The following is a 16,112-nucleotide window of genomic DNA, read 5'->3' on the forward strand; positions in this document are numbered from 1 at the left end:
CACCACAAACTCTGGTTCTCAGGCTCTTGGAACTGTCTTAACCTCTTTCACAGTCTCAGGTGAGGGACTGTTTTGTAGACATAAATACAGGGAATTAGGTTCTACAGCTCTGCATTTTTATCGGTTGTAGTCTTCTGTAGTGGAGATGTTTTCTTTTACTTCTTTGACTCAAACAAAAATTGTACCAACCATTACTGAGAGATATCCTCGCCAAAGATAACTATGTTATAGAATATATGACATTATAATATTATATAAATATGATAATAAGAATTTAGGTATCAAAATTCCATTATAAAGCCCATTGCTTTATATGAGAACCTAAAGAAGTAATTGAGAAAAGAATTTAGGAAGTGTAGGCATGATATGATGGTGTACAGTAACATGCCCTAATGATTTTGAGCTCCATACATGTTAACTGAAAAACATTAACACAAAGGCCACAGAAAATAGTATTTCATGGACAATAAAGACTCAACCTCAACTCATTGCAGCAGGGCTGCCCTGCATTTGGTGAGGCAAACGCCAGAAGGGATTCACTCAATGGGGGACTGCACCATCATCCTCTTTCCCAGCACCGGTTCACCGGTGAGCAAAGAACTTAAACTGCACACTTCTTCTGTTTGGTTGTTTGATTAAAGTCTTCCTATACTCCCAACTAACTAATTGTTTATTCAAGCCTATTGGAACATTCTATGATTGATATGTGGAATGAAAGGCTGGCTGTTTGCTATAAGTGATTAATTTTGTAAATATGTAGCAACTAGTCATATGGAACACAAATTTCTGTGTATATACATACATGTACATATATACACATGCATATAAAATTTCCATCTTCTATGTATATGTAAGTTTAAAGCTTTATATAGGTCTATTATGTGTAGATATAATCTAATTATAAAATGCTCTATTTAAATCTCAAGTTCACTGGAATATAACTGTGACATCAGAGACTTTTGTTCATTTTGTTTTCTTGTTATAACTCTGAGTACAAAGAACCTGACACATGGTAAACATCTCATAGATATCTTTTAGCTTGGCACATCAATGTTTGAAACTGATGTGTTGAAATATCCCATTAGAAGCACAATGACTCTGCCAGAAACTCTCAACAGGCTAAATATTTATGAGAGAAAGGCACTGACAACAGCAGGAGGATTTTTAAAAGCCAAAGTCTCCTGATATTTTCTGTGTTCCACTGTCTTGCCAGGCACTGAATTTAAAGAGAGAAGGTTTGGGTAATCCCAGGGACAGCAGACACTTCCGGTCTACAGGACCATCACCTGGGAAGCTGTGCTGTATGCATCTCCTCCTGTTTCCTTAGGTTCTGGCTGTGTTCGTGGTGTGATTCCAGAATTCAAATTGGAAACAGTCCTTAACATCTACTGCTCCTGGTATTTGGATACATAACCTTTGGGAGGGAATGAGTCTTAGTTGAGGGCAGGTCTCCAGATTGGTAGCTTTATTATAAGAAGATGGAAGACAGGCATGGCAGCACATGCCTTTAATCCCAACACTTGGGAGGGAATTTATTTACATAATAATCTAAATAATAGAATATACCACAAAAGGACTTAAAATTTGCTTTTGATTGATTTTTATATCTGATTTCTAAGATGGTGGTTCTCAAGCTGTGCGTCACAACCCCTTTGGGGGTCAAGAGATCCTATCACAGAGGTCATATGCCAGATATCCTGTATGTCAGTATTCACATTATGATTCATAACTAGAAAAATTATATTTATGCAGTAGCAACAAAATAATTTACAGTTGGGGTCACCACAACATGAGGAACTGTATTAAAGGGATTCAGACTTAGGACGGTTGAAAATCACTTCTCTAAGAGATCATTCCAACATAACAAAACTAAATCTGTGTGTGGTTCTTTAAAATAGCACAACTGGACATGTGGTTTTATGTGCAAAAAATAAGTTGAGTTCTCACTGTTCCCTTCTTCTGCAACTATCAGAGCTCCCCTAGACTGCACATCCTCGCACCCTTCCTGTGCACCTTCCACATTCTTTGCAAGTTTTTTACAATTTTCCTCCAAATGCTCACCTCTCCAGTATGAAGCCTAGATGCTGTGTGCACACACAACCTCTGACACTCTAGTTCTTTCCTATTATTCCAGCCCCACTTCTGATATGGGAGGTCCTTCTGTATATGTGTTGCTTTTATTGGTTAATGAATAAAGTTACTTTGGTCTATAACAGAGCAGAATATATCCAGGCTAGAAGAGATAATAGAGAAAGAATAGGCGGAGTTGAGGAGATGCCATGTAGCTGCCAAAGGAGGACACACCAGATCCTTACCAGTAAGCCACAACTTCATGCCAATACACAGACTAATAGAAATGAGTTAATTTAAGATGTAAGAGTTAGTTAATAAGAAACCTAAGCTAATAGGGCAAACAGTGTTGTAATTAATATAGTTTCTGTGTGATTATTCGGGTTTGAGAGGTTGGGAAACTAATAACAGTCTCTGTTTACACACCTCTTCCTATTTGCCCTAAGCAACCTACCACTTCCCTTTCAGCCATTCTTTCAGGAACCAACTGTTTCTGGCCTGGGTGAGCATGGGCAGCTGCACTTACCCTAAGCACAGGAACAAGTTCTTCATTTACTCTGCTATTTCCCACCCTCATCTGTGAGCTCTTGAAATCAGTGACTAAGCTCTGTCTATATCATGGGCCTACACTGTGCCTGAACAAAGAAATTTTTTATGGATAATTGAAGGAAATAAGAATAACCAGCCAATGTCAACCAACCATAATTGCATAGGATAGACTCATCCAAAACCCGACAAGGGACAGAAGTTTGATTTGATGCTACGTTATTAGTAATAATGATGGTCTTTGGATCAGTGGATCCTTGAATGCTTATGAAATATCCAGTAAAGATAAAGGTATCTTTAATATACATATTAAACATTATAATATTAGGGATGGTGAATTTTATTGCACTTTACAGAACATATCAATATTTATGGAAATATTACCTTAGAGAAATTCAATAAACTTAAGTAACCAACCAATCTTATCATTTCTCATTCTAGATTAAGGGAAACTTAATTCACTCCGAACTGAATTAAAATATATTCCATCTTTTATATAGGCAATGAGTACATTCATAAGATATATTTTAGCACCTGTCAAATTTTTAGGATGAAAGGAAGGACTGTATTTATTTCTAGTTTAGGCTCAAAATCTTGAAAAGGGGAATGGTACAAATGTCTGGCTGAAATCTCTTAATGGAAGTCACAGCCCTGCGCCTACAATCCTCTTTCACCTAGGAAATGCCTGCACATTTAATCCCATGGCCATCTCCCTACATTTCCTCTCCTTACCGATATCACTTCAGAGATCCAGTGGTCCTGAATTTTCTGAACAAATGCATTTGGCGTATATTTTCAAGCATTCTCCCAAGTTTTTAGTCTTTTCATCACAAAGCATTCCTTTTTTAAAATTTTAAAACATATATTACTTTGCTCAAAATAGTTTTCATTCTTTACTAAAATCACCTCAAGACAATCTGAATTTTAAAAGATTTTGAAATAATTTCTCAATCTTCAGTACCACAAAAGTCAAAAGGATAATATTCACTCAATTTTTCCCCTCTACTTGGCTGTCTTAGCAATGCATATTCCCAGCGATGGCCAGAAATACCAGTTATCTCTATTGATGCACCATTTTTCATCCAGTTCCAGACTGGCACAATAGAAACAAGAATAGAACATGTAAACTGAACTCTAAAGGTATAGGCACTCAGCAGTGAATGAGAACACCTCTCCCAAACATAAACAGGCACAGAAAACCCAAAGTCGCTGCTCCAAGCCCTTCCTAGCTCAGTGAGATTCTCTAACAAACTCTCTGAAACCACATCCTTAGAATCCTTTCCAGATTTCAGCATCTTTGGTTAGTGGTGAAGAGGCCTATTCTCTTCACTAGTATGCAAAGCAAAGGGCAGTAAGCAGGAGTGAGTCATCTCCCTTCCCTTCTTCCTGTCCCCTTTTCCATCCCACCATGCCCTAGTAGTTTTGACTCACAGCTCTGACAAGTTTATCCATTAGACTTTGGACAGCATACCAGACTTCCCATCACTGTGAAAGACTACCTGACTTAAGGGTAGGTTTACTTGGCTCATTGTTTCTGGAGTGATTCATGGCGGGGTGTTGTGCTAGGGCTGAGAAGCTGACATCAGTAAAGCCAGGAAGAAGAGAGAGAAATCCCTTGTACTCACTGTCTTCCTTTTGCCCTGCTGTCACATTCGGTCCTTATCCTCTGAGACAGTGCTTCCTCTTAGCCATTCTTTCTTGGAAACCCTGTGGAGACATTTCCAGAAGTGTATTTACTTATCTCCCAGGTCCTTCTAAAGCCAATCAAGTAAAGGGTAAAGACTAGCCATCACAGAGGACTTCAAGGCTACATGCTCCTACATGGAGTGCTACAGTATGTGTCTACTGGAAACAGTAACTACTCCAGCCTCTTATCAAGACTGTGCCTAGCAATAAAACCCAAAGTCTTGTATTGGGAAAACAGGATTTACCTATAGGAGGCAACCCTCAAATACTTGAGCTTTTACTAAAGCAGTCTAAAGATTTTATTATGAATTTGAGACTTCCAGAATCTAAATTTGTATATCAATCGTACTCACATGCCAAAAATAATATGACATCTGTCTTAGTTAGGGTCACTATCGCTGTGATGAAACACCTTGGTCAAAGCAAGTTGGGGAAGGAAGGGCAGCCGGCCTTCATGTTACAGAATGGCACCAATGTGGATAACTGCATCCACAGAAAGCTTGAGAAAGGTTGGGAAAGAATAGAGTAAAGCATGTTTTTCTTGGTAGCAGCAATTTCGGGTCTGCTCTGCTTGCTAGAGGCAAGCAAGCGCTCTCATCTAAGAGAGGCTTCCTGACTCAGCTTTAGCTGCAAAACCCTACAGCTCATTAAGAGGTCCTGCCACAAAAACACTTAAATGGTGTTGATGAAAAGCTGACCTCATGCTTTTCAGTTTTCAGCCATAGCATGAAAAAAGCTGTGCTGTTTTAAAATGCTGGTTTTCTGGGCTGTCCTGCCAGGGCAAACTCTGGCTCTTTCAGGCAGGCAGTCTGACAATAGAGCATTTGAATGTGGTCTGTGAGCAGAATGAAGTAAAAAAGTATGTTACTTTGGAGAAGAGATTTTGCTTTTGTTTCCACAGGAAATGAAAGACTGTGGATTCAATCCAAATTAAGAAAAATCTGTTTGATCAAGGAAAACCACCTGAGAAATCTCCGGTAGGAACAGATGGCCCAGATGTCTGAGTGCTACACCCAGAACAGATTCAAGACTGCTGCCTGAGATGATCAAGACTCACAGGATACTCCAGTCAGGACTTGATGATAATTCTAAATTTTCTTTAGGTCCCCATAAGAGTATCCATGCCCCCAACCAGCCGGAAGTAGCATAGAATACTATGCCCACATTCCCAACAAATGGACTATGGATATTTTCCTTTGTTTAAAAAAAAAAGAGGGGGAAGTGGTACAGGAGAATTGTCTGTATTCTGTCAGTCATGTTTTAAATAAATGCTGATTGGCCAGGCAGGAAGTATAGGTGGGTCAACCAGACAGGAAGTAGAGGCAGGGCAATGAGAACAGGAGAATGCTAGGAAGGAGGAAGCCCATTTCCTCCCACTCCTGCCCAGACTCCAAAGAGGCAAGATGTGACCTGCCCTGCTGAGAAAGGTACCGAGCCATGTGGCTAACATAGGTAAGAATAATGGGTTAATATAAGCTACAAGAGCTAATAAGTAGCCTGAGCTAATGTGCCAATCAGTTTTATAACTTATGGAGACCTCTGTGTAATTTTCTTTGGGGCTTGCTGGCTGTGGGATACCAGGTGAGACAGAAATCCCAACAAGCAGCCCCCTTCATGTTACAAAGATGGATGCTAAAAAGAAATCCCACACTAGCCCAGAATTGAGTATAAATAAAAGGTTATTTATTTAGGGGTAGACTCACAGTTCTCTTCTCAAACAGAGAACAAGAACCAAATTCTGCAGCCCAAAGAGAGGTCTTTACATAGGCATTTAAAGTATAAGAGGCCACACCCAAGTGGGCAGGTAACTTAAAGGCTGTAGGATTTCCTACAACAGGGGAGGACAGGGTTTATTTGGCTTACACTTCAACAGCATTGTTCACCACTGAAGAAAGTCAGGACAGAAACTCAAAGAGGGCAGAACCCTAGAGGCAGGAGCTGATACAGAGGCCATGGAGGGGTACTTACTGGCCTGCTCTCCATAGCTTGCTCAGCCTGCTTTTTATGGTTATTCCACTGTGTAATATCATATGAGAGCTTCTTACTCTTATCTATCTATAACTTAGTACCATGAGTCAAACTTTCAGACTTCTGTACTTCATGCCCCACACTCTTGTAATTATTCTCCTTTCAACGTCTCTCAAGCAAGCAATAGGCAGCTGTGTTAGTTTGGTTCCCATTGCTGTGATGAAACCACATCCATAGCCCATCAGTGAAGGAAGTCAGGACAGGAACTCAGCAAGCTAAGAACCTGGAGACAGGAACTGATGGGAAGGCCAGAGAGAGGTGCTGCTTACTGGCTTGCTCTCCAGAGCTTGCTCAGACCTCTTTCTTACAGAATCCAGGACTAGCACAGGGTGACCCTACCCACAATGGACTGGGCCCACCTCCCACATCAATTACTAATTGTGAAAATTCTCTACAGGTTTGCCTACAAGCCTGATCTTCTGGAGACATTTTCTCAATGGAGGCTCCTTCCTCACTGATGACACTAGCTTGTGTCAAGTTGTTGTAAACTAGCCAGCACAACATCTTTGCAGACTCCCATAAGAAAACTTCAAGTAACCTCACTAGCTTCTTCTAGAATATGTTTTTATAAAACTCCCCCTTTTTCTCACAGAAAAATATTCCTAAATATTTAAAAAGTTTCTAAATATACTTTTAAACATTTCAAGTATAATTTAATTACACCCTCCAGTCCTGACACCAATACTTCCCATGTTGGGGCTTTACTCAGAGTGCATTTTCTCAGATCTAACAAAAGAGGATGAACTACATTTGTAGAATGCGGCTTTGACCTCGCAGCTCTTCCCTCCCCAGCACACAGTGCGATAGTGACTGGGAAGTTCGGAGCACTTGGACTATAACCAAAAGAAGGTTGACAGATGCATACAAGACCAACACTGAACTAAAGGCTGAAATGTTTGTTTCTTTCTCAATCCATTTTATGGAGAGCAGCAACACTTTCGTTTTGGTGTGGGGATCGAAGCAGCGGTTCCTGTGAGCTTTTCGCAGCTTCAGTGGCGTTCTTCCTGTGCCCATTTTTCACCTCACTTACTAAGGACACAAAAAGCACTATTTGGTGTTCTTGCCATTTTCTTACCTTTCATCTGGAGTTCTCTATTATGGTTCTTAGGGAGGCTAATCTTTTCCGTTTTCCATTTATCTATTATTCTGTATAATTGCAGCCCTCCATTTCCTTTCACAAGCACAGGGTGGATCTGAGCACATTTAAATCAAAGAAAGTGCTTTCTGAGTCACAGTGGTACTTCCATGGCCTGACTTCTCCCTACTCTATGTTTGAAGTGTCATATTACCCCCCAGTGGTCAAGCATAAAATAGCAACCTTTTGCTCTCCTTGGTACCATAATATGTTCAAAGTGTGTGCTGATGTCTCCCTGAAGGGAGGTCAAAAGAGAGCCCATTAGTGGAGGTGTAGTCTCTGCCTCAGTAGAAACTCCAAGGCTGAAGGGTCATGGAGAGACGCCGATGCTTCGCACCATGTGGCAATGTCAAAGCCCCTAGAGAGCAGGAGAGATGAAGGTGCAGCCTCCGTTGCCGTGGCACCAGAACCGACCCTGAGATGACCTCCAAGCACAGCAGCAGGTGTGGAGGGAAACCAACCTCAGCCCACCAGACAAGCTGTGTATTTCAGAAGGCAGAGCAGAGGAATAGCGTAGTCCAAGCCTTCAGAGTGCAGAAGTTTGTGAGTGTCCCATATACTGGGCATTGAACTACAGGTTTTGATTGACATAGCATGATGAGGTATTTGGTTTGATCATAACTGTGCCCTGAAACTTCCCTTTGGCAATAAGACATATGTGACATATTTTGGAATTTACAGGAGCCCATAATTAAGACACTATATTTCTAAAGAGAACTTGGACTTCTAAAATGTTTGAATTTTTCAAAGAATGGGGGATATTTAAAACTATACTACATTTTATACTGTGATAATAACATGAGATCTTAGAGGTAGACAAGAAAGGAAAGATTATGGTTTAATAGTGATGTATTTGTGTTCAAGTAGACAAAGGATTGATTGTTTATTTTATTTATTTATTTATTTGCCAATTTGACAGAAACGTAAAGATACTTGGGAAGAAATCTCAGTTGAAGAATTTACCTTGGGCTGTGGGCATCTGTAGCTCATTTTCCTGATTAGTTATTAAAATGGGAGGGGATCGGCCCACCCATCCCTGAGCAAGTGGGCCTGGGCTGGATAAGAAAGTAGCTGCAGGGGAAGCAGTCAGTAAGCACTGGTCCTACTTCAGTTCCTGCCTCCAGGTTCCTGTTTGGAGCTCCTACCCTGACTTCCATCAGTGATGGTCTGTAAGGTGGGAATTATAAGATGACATGAATTCTTTCTTCCCAGTTGTTTTTAGTCATGGTGTTTTATCACAGCAGACTAATACAAACTAGAACACACAGTTAATAAAAATGCCATATAATATAAATTAGAAATAAACATACACACTGTAGAAGGAGACAGGAAGTGGAGAGATACAGTAAGGATCACAGACCAGACATACCTGGCAAAGATACACTTCAGCAACCTACTTCTGTAGGTGGACCTCTCTTTTCCTTTTGCCAGTTCCCAAGTAACCAACACGGAGATTTAATATTAATTATAAATGCTCAGCCATCAGCTCAGGCTTATTATTAACTAGCTCTTACAACTTAAATTAACCCATTTTTATTAGTCTACATTCTGCCACATGGCATTATCTCTCCTTCATTTTGCACCTCTTGTTTCCTCTCTGCGTCTGACTAGCAGTTCCCCTGACTCTGCCCTTCCTCTTCCCAGTATCCTTAGTCTGGTTCTCCCACGTTACCTTGTCCTGTCCAGCTCTTGGCCAGTCAGCCTTTTTATTAACCCAATCACAGCAACATATATTCACACAGTGTAAAGGAATATTCCACATACTTCTTCTAATCGGCCCAGCTCCTCATAGACCATTCAGTATGGATTCACCAGTGCATTAACCCACGCTGAAGTGGAACCCTCACAATAACCTCAGATACGAAACCTACACAAGACCTGCACAAGATCAAAGCAGTTAAAATTCCAGCATTGGAGGAGGAGTCCCTAAGGCCTGGCACCATAGGTGGATGCTGACAGGGGAGAGTCACTCTCCTTTGAAGACATGGCTGTGGGAGGTTGCCCATGTCCCAGTGGATGGCCCCACATGCATGGGCAGCACTAATTAAATTCAGGGGATTATTAATAACCAAAAGAGAGAGGGTTTGGGGGCACAAGGGAGACAGAGTTAGGGGCACAAAGAGCCATTGGAGGGAGACGGTGGTAAATGGATATGGCCAAAGTGCACCAATGGCTAAAAATATAAATAAAATATTTTAAAAACTTAAAATCTGGAAATCTTTTCAATCTTATTTTACCTTTTGTAGTCTCTCACATACTATATCACCGTACTTCACTTCCAATTTTATGTTTTCCTAGAGCAAAAATGGATAAATTCACTACAGAGAGGCTCAGGATCAAGCTGGAGTTTCTTTCACACCTTCCAGGAAGCAGCTCTGCGAAGACATCTGCGTGTGTCCCACTGGAGTCTTTCACACTTCGCAAGTGTGCTTTGTGCTTCTCTGAATATAGAGACATAGGAAAACGTTGTGAGACTATACATATATAAATATATTTCATTCTGTGTGAGTTTTGTATATTTGTGTATGCATGACTCAGCATACAATCAAACATGTTCAGCAAAAAATTTGAGAAATATTTAGCTATAAATATGCGTGTTGTGTGCTTCCCTAGAGAGGAGCCATGTAACAGTGTGTCCGTGAACAGGGGAATATGCTCATAAGGACAGTCACATAAGATCAGACCAGTTGGAAATTTCTGTCATCTAGTGATGACATCCATCCTATCCTTGTTTGTCTTCTTTTAAATCTTTCCCCAGCAATATTTTCAAATATCCTTATGATCACAAGACCTAATCTTCCCATTATATTTCATAACTAAATAATACTAATATAAAATATCAGTTTTCTTATTTGGTTTTTCAAGAAAGGGTTTCTCTGTGTGGCCCTTGAATGTCCTGGAACTCACTCTGTAGACCAGGCTGTCCTGAGAAAGGTACTTCTATTACACTAAAGGAGTATTTATTTATTTTTACTTTATTATGATTTCTTACAACTCAAGAATATTTTAAGGATATCTATATCTACCAATGTGATCATATCATTTTACATTTTGACTTAGAAAATATAGTGTGTTGTGTTACTAGCACCCATAATGCTAAACCTTTTTAAAAAATGCTGCCCCAAACTCACTGCTCTTAGGTGCTGTTCAGTTCTCACTTGCACAGATATTCACATATGAAAGGAACCTATAATTTTCTTTCTGTGTTATTTTTTGTCAAAATTTACATGCTGATTTTGTTTTTATAGGTTTTTTTATGCACTGGTATATTTATAAAGGCATCATGATGATCTGCTTCCTAGATATTTAAAAGCATTAATTCATGAAAACATTAGCTACTAAGGCTTCTTAAAGGCATAGCTTTCATAAAACCTGGGCAGATTTAGATAAATAGAATGGGCCCAGTTCTGACCAATCTCAGTTGGCTCTGACTTAATCAGTGGGAAAATCTGGGAGTCAAGCAAATGAAAGAGAAATGCTGAGAAATATATATAGTCGACAAACACAGCAAAGAAATCAGAATATCACCCAGGAGAAGGGAGTGCCAAGTTCTGGGCTTTAAGACTCCCCCTTGCAGCTGCAGACTGCACTGTAAGAGGCAGGGCTGTCCCAGCACTAGGGATGCCTCATTTACACAGTCTTTCATTTGTCCTTTAGCCACCTCTGTAGACAACTCCCAGTCTATCCCTGCAGCTCTTCTGTTATGGTAACTGTCCCTTCATGCTGATGAATGGGGGTCTACTCCACATCCGTCTTCTCCATGAGGTTCCAAGTTCTAGCCCTTCTGTTTTGCAATGCTTGTTATCATAAAAGAAATTGCTATTGCTCTAGACATCATTTCATGTAGATATATTTTTCACAGCACGAAACAAATTTCCCCCAGTCTTTATATGACAATTTCAGATCTCTCGAGCGAACCTGAGAGATTCATTATAATGCTCAAATGACCACTTTTAGTGTCCTAGAGAAAGGAACAGAGGCCATTTAGGGTAATGGGGACAGTCAGGCTTTCAGAGAAGGACCCGTAAATATCAAGGAGAGGATAGTCCAACTTCTATCTTTTGGAGGGCAGGTTACTGTATTTCAAATTTCTTAGTTCCCATTTACTGTATTCTAATATTATAAAGTATCAGTGCAATTGGAGTTTGCCATCTTCCCATTTCAACCTAGTTTGCATCATATCTGAAAATGATAGGCATATTCTTCTATTACTTTAAAAACTTACCTAAGAGGCACACATTAAGTAGAAATTTACCCGCATTGTACTATCACAGAAGATCCAGGGCTCTTCAGAGAAATGAGGGCTTAGGAGGAAAATATTTTTCAAAGTCAAGACACCAAAATCACAGTTATTGACGACATCTGGAGCAACAATAGATGGTGACAGTAATTGTTGCTCAGGCTTTGCCATGGTTTTCACTTTCCCAAGGGTAAAACATGGAAGTAGAGGCGTGCGGGTTTTAAGATTACATTTCTGCTTTTTCCCCAAGTTCCCCCCATCCTCCCCTTCTCCCTTTTCTCTCCCCATCTCCCCTTACCCCCATTCCACCCCACCCCCAAGATCCCAATTTTCTCCCCGGCAATTTTGTCTACTTCCCATAGCCAAGAGGATAACTATATGTTTTTCCTTTGGTTCACCTTCTTACTTAGCTTCTTTAGATTCACCTATTGTAGACTCCGTGACCCTTATTTATGGCTAGAAACCAATTATGAGTGAGTACATCCCATATTCATCTTTGATTAACTGGACTCTCTGAACATGGCGAACAATGAGGGCTGATGAGAAGCCAAGGACAATGGCACGGGGTTTTGATCCTACATAATGTGCTGGCTTTGTGGGAGCCTAGCCAGTTTGGATGTTCACCTTCCTAGATATGGACGGAGCGGGGAGGACCTAGGACTTACCACAGGGCAGGGAACCCTGACTGCTCTTTGGACTGGAGAGGGAGGGGGAGAGGAATGGGGGGAGGGGAGAAGGGTGGGAGGAGGGGGAGAAGGGTGGGAGGAAGGGGAGGGAAATGGGAGGCTGGGAGGAGGTGGAAACTTGTTTTTTTTCTCCTTTTTTCAATAAAAAAAATATAAATAAAAAAAAGAGAAAAAAAAGATTACATTTCTGTACCCACTACCTGAGCTTACCAATGTATGTGACTCTCTCAAAAACCCATTTTAAAATATGCGATAAAAATGAATCTCTTTTGTAAAGGATGCAACCACTTTTGAGCAAGAAGATATCAAAAATATCACAACTTAAAAAAATCCCTGTGAAACTGAGTTGCTGATTTGAATGTGAATCGCATGCCATTTCTCTGCGTTTAGACAGCGTCAGCATTCAGTCGGTTATTCCGAGGCAGAATGGCCAGTTCCTTTGCGAATCACTGGGATGAAAAGTTCTGCAGTTCTCGTCATTCAGGAGGACTCAACTCCCAGGATGCTTCGGTGCATTCGGGAAAGTTCTCGCCATTCAGAAGGACTCAGATCCCAGGATGCTTCTGTGCATTCGGGAGATTTTTAGTAATATTTGGAGGATTGGAGGATAACACAAATCTCTCTGCCCAAGCCAGCTGGATCGTTCTCAGAACACAGCTGAAAATCAAAAATAAAGTACCATGTTCGGCTCCCACGTGAACACAGAGCTAATTCGGAAGTGCATGTAGATCAACTGGGCATGAAGTGTACCATTGCATTCCTTTCCCCAAGAATACAAGAATATGTAATTATGGAGGTTATAGAGAAACATATAACTATATGTTTTTCCTTTGGTTCACCTTCTTACTTAGCTTCTTTAGGATCACCAATTGTAAACTCCGTGACCCTTATTTATGGCTAGAAACCAATTATGAGTGAGTACATCCCATATTCATCTTTGATTAACTGGACTCTCTGAACATGGCGAACAATGAGGGCTGATGAGAAGCCAAGGACAATGGCACGGGGTTTTGATCCTACATAATGTAGGAAGAGTGGGAGGAGGTGTAGAAGGGATCAGAACGTGTGGTTGGAGACTATAAAGCACCTTATTCATCTCCAAAACAAAGAGAGTAGAGAAAGTAGGGAGCTAGCAGAGCCTAGCTGGCTCACCCTTCCAGCTCCCTTGCTTGCTGTACCTCTACTGCATTCCTCCCTTAGAGTCCATGCGATAACTCACGCCACATCACATCTTTTGCTTTAAGTCAACATGAACTAAATTATGTCTCTTGACTGAGCTGAGCTTGTCACAGTTTTTGGAATCTGTAAGCCACAATATGCCAGAGAGCATTTTCAGATAAGACTTCCAACGAGGGCTGTCTTGGTTTAATTAAGGGTCAAAGTAGACTTCAAAAAAATTACTGTTGTAGAATATTAGTAACCAAGCCCCCCTGAGGAAGGTTGACAGCTGGGGCAGATTGGGGGGCCACTGATAGTGACACTGGGATGTGTCTCTACTTGCATATATCGGCTTCATGGATCCTATTCTCTTTGGATGTAAACCTTGCTCAACCTAGATGTAGTAGGGAAAGCATTGGACTTTCCACAGGGCGGGGTGCATGGTACACCTGAGCAGAATAGGGCCACCACAATAACCTCTTACAGTATGCAGCCAGCCTTTTGTTTCATGAGTTCTGCACCTACAGATTCAACCAAATGTGGAAATATTCAGAAAAAGAATTGCATCTCTACTGAACATAAAGATTTTTTCTTGTTATTTCTTAAATGATACAATATAATACCTATCTATATAGCATTTTTATTAGATTAGGTATCATAAGTAGTCTAGATATTATTTTAAATAATAGGAGTTGGGTGTATGAATGTACATCTGCAATATCAACACTTACAGAAAGAAGCAAAAGGGTCATAAGTTTGAGGTCAGTTTCAGCTATAGAGTAGTACTCTGTCTCAAAAATAACTGAATTAATAAATAGAAAATGCATATAGGCTATTTCTAAAAGTTATATCACTTTACATAAGGGACTTAAGATTCCATGAATTGTGGAATTATTCTCAAATGAAGCCCAAACATTATGCAAAGGGATAGTACGATGAACCACAATTACATCTTCATAACCCTTTCACTTTTACCATATAATAATATTAAAGGGGTGACATTCATTGCTTTTGCTCAGTAGAGGTCATAGGGTCATCTCAGAATATGACTGCTACATTTGGAAATGTACATATGTGATAACTCAGAATGTCTACTTCTAATAATAGACATCCAAATAATTCTTTCGTGTAGACATAAAGAAATTGGTATAAAGCTCTCTGCAGAACAATTATTTCTAACTTGGAAGAAATAGGAACAACTAAAATGTATACAGTCATAATGGTTAAGAACATTTTGACATATGTGTGGAGCACAGTACCCCTGGTGTGTAAAATGAATGGACTGGCTCTACTCACATTCACTGATGAGGTTCATGGCATAAAGCTGAGTCACAAAGAGCAGGATGCAAAGCAACAACTTTCTACAGCATCCATCCTTCACCTGTTCAACAGATGTTCCTCGAGTACTTACCGTGAACTTTGTATTCTAGATGATAAATACAGCTAGGAACCTAGCAGCCTGTGTTAGTGATGTGCAAATGTTGTCTCCAAGTTTTATCATGTTGATGCATGCAAAAACAGTGGAGATCCCAGGATATATAACAAAAGATATATATTTTAAAAAGATGAGAAAAGAAAGGGTGGAGGGAAAGAAAGAGAAGAGAGAAGGAAGGAAGAGAATGAGAGGAAAGAAGGAGTGAGCTACCAAAATCCTCCTGCCTTCATCAACTGACTGTGTGGGAACAGGTTTTCTTCATATATGCTGTCCCTCAGTACCTTCTGAGTAATGATTACAGGAACCCCAGTGCCTGAAATACAGATGGTCAAGTTCCATATCACATGCTGGAGTATTTGTATATAGCTTATGCACATCCTGTGTAATTTAAAACACTTTTAGGATTTGCATGGTATCTAATGCAATGTAAGTAGAGGAATAAATATCATGTCCTATCGCTCAGGGAATAATGTAAGGAAATTAGTCTGTACATGTTCAATACAGATGGCTAGAGCCAGGAAGGTGGAACCCAAAAGTATAGAGGGCCTCAATCAAAATGGGTGGGAAAGGACTGAAGACCAAAGTGGATATAGAAATGTAATTTGGTTATGTTTATTTTATGTAGATACAAATTTGCACTTTCTCATTTGAGAAAAGCATATTTAGCACAAAGATTTTACAGTCTTCTGAGAAAATTTGATTTAGGAGTTTACCATGTGGAGTGAGCCTATGGCTCTGATTTCTCCAAGCTTTAACAAGGGCTATACTTAGGAGAAAGTTTTGTGGATGAGAAATGACGTTAGACTCCTATAGATGAGTGAGAATAGCATTTCTTTGATGGGGGAGAGTCTTCTGTTTTGTGTTAATTTCATTGGTTAAATAAAGAGACTGCCTTGGCCCTTTAATAGGACATAAAATTGGGTAGGCGGAGTAAACAGAACAGAATGCTGGGAGAAAGAAGCCGAGTCAGGAGTCACCATGATTCTCCCCCTGGACACAGATGCAGGTTAAGATCTTCCCTGGTAAGACACCTTGTGGTGTTACAGGGATTTAGAAATGGGTTAGATCAATATGTAAGAGCTAGCCAATAAGAGGCTGGAACTAATGGGACCAGGCAGTGTTTAAAAG

Source organism: Microtus oregoni, unplaced genomic scaffold, assembly GCF_018167655.1.
Source record: "Microtus oregoni isolate MIOR12 unplaced genomic scaffold, Mior012 000070F_ref0000104, whole genome shotgun sequence".
NCBI lineage: Eukaryota > Metazoa > Chordata > Mammalia > Rodentia > Cricetidae > Microtus > Microtus oregoni.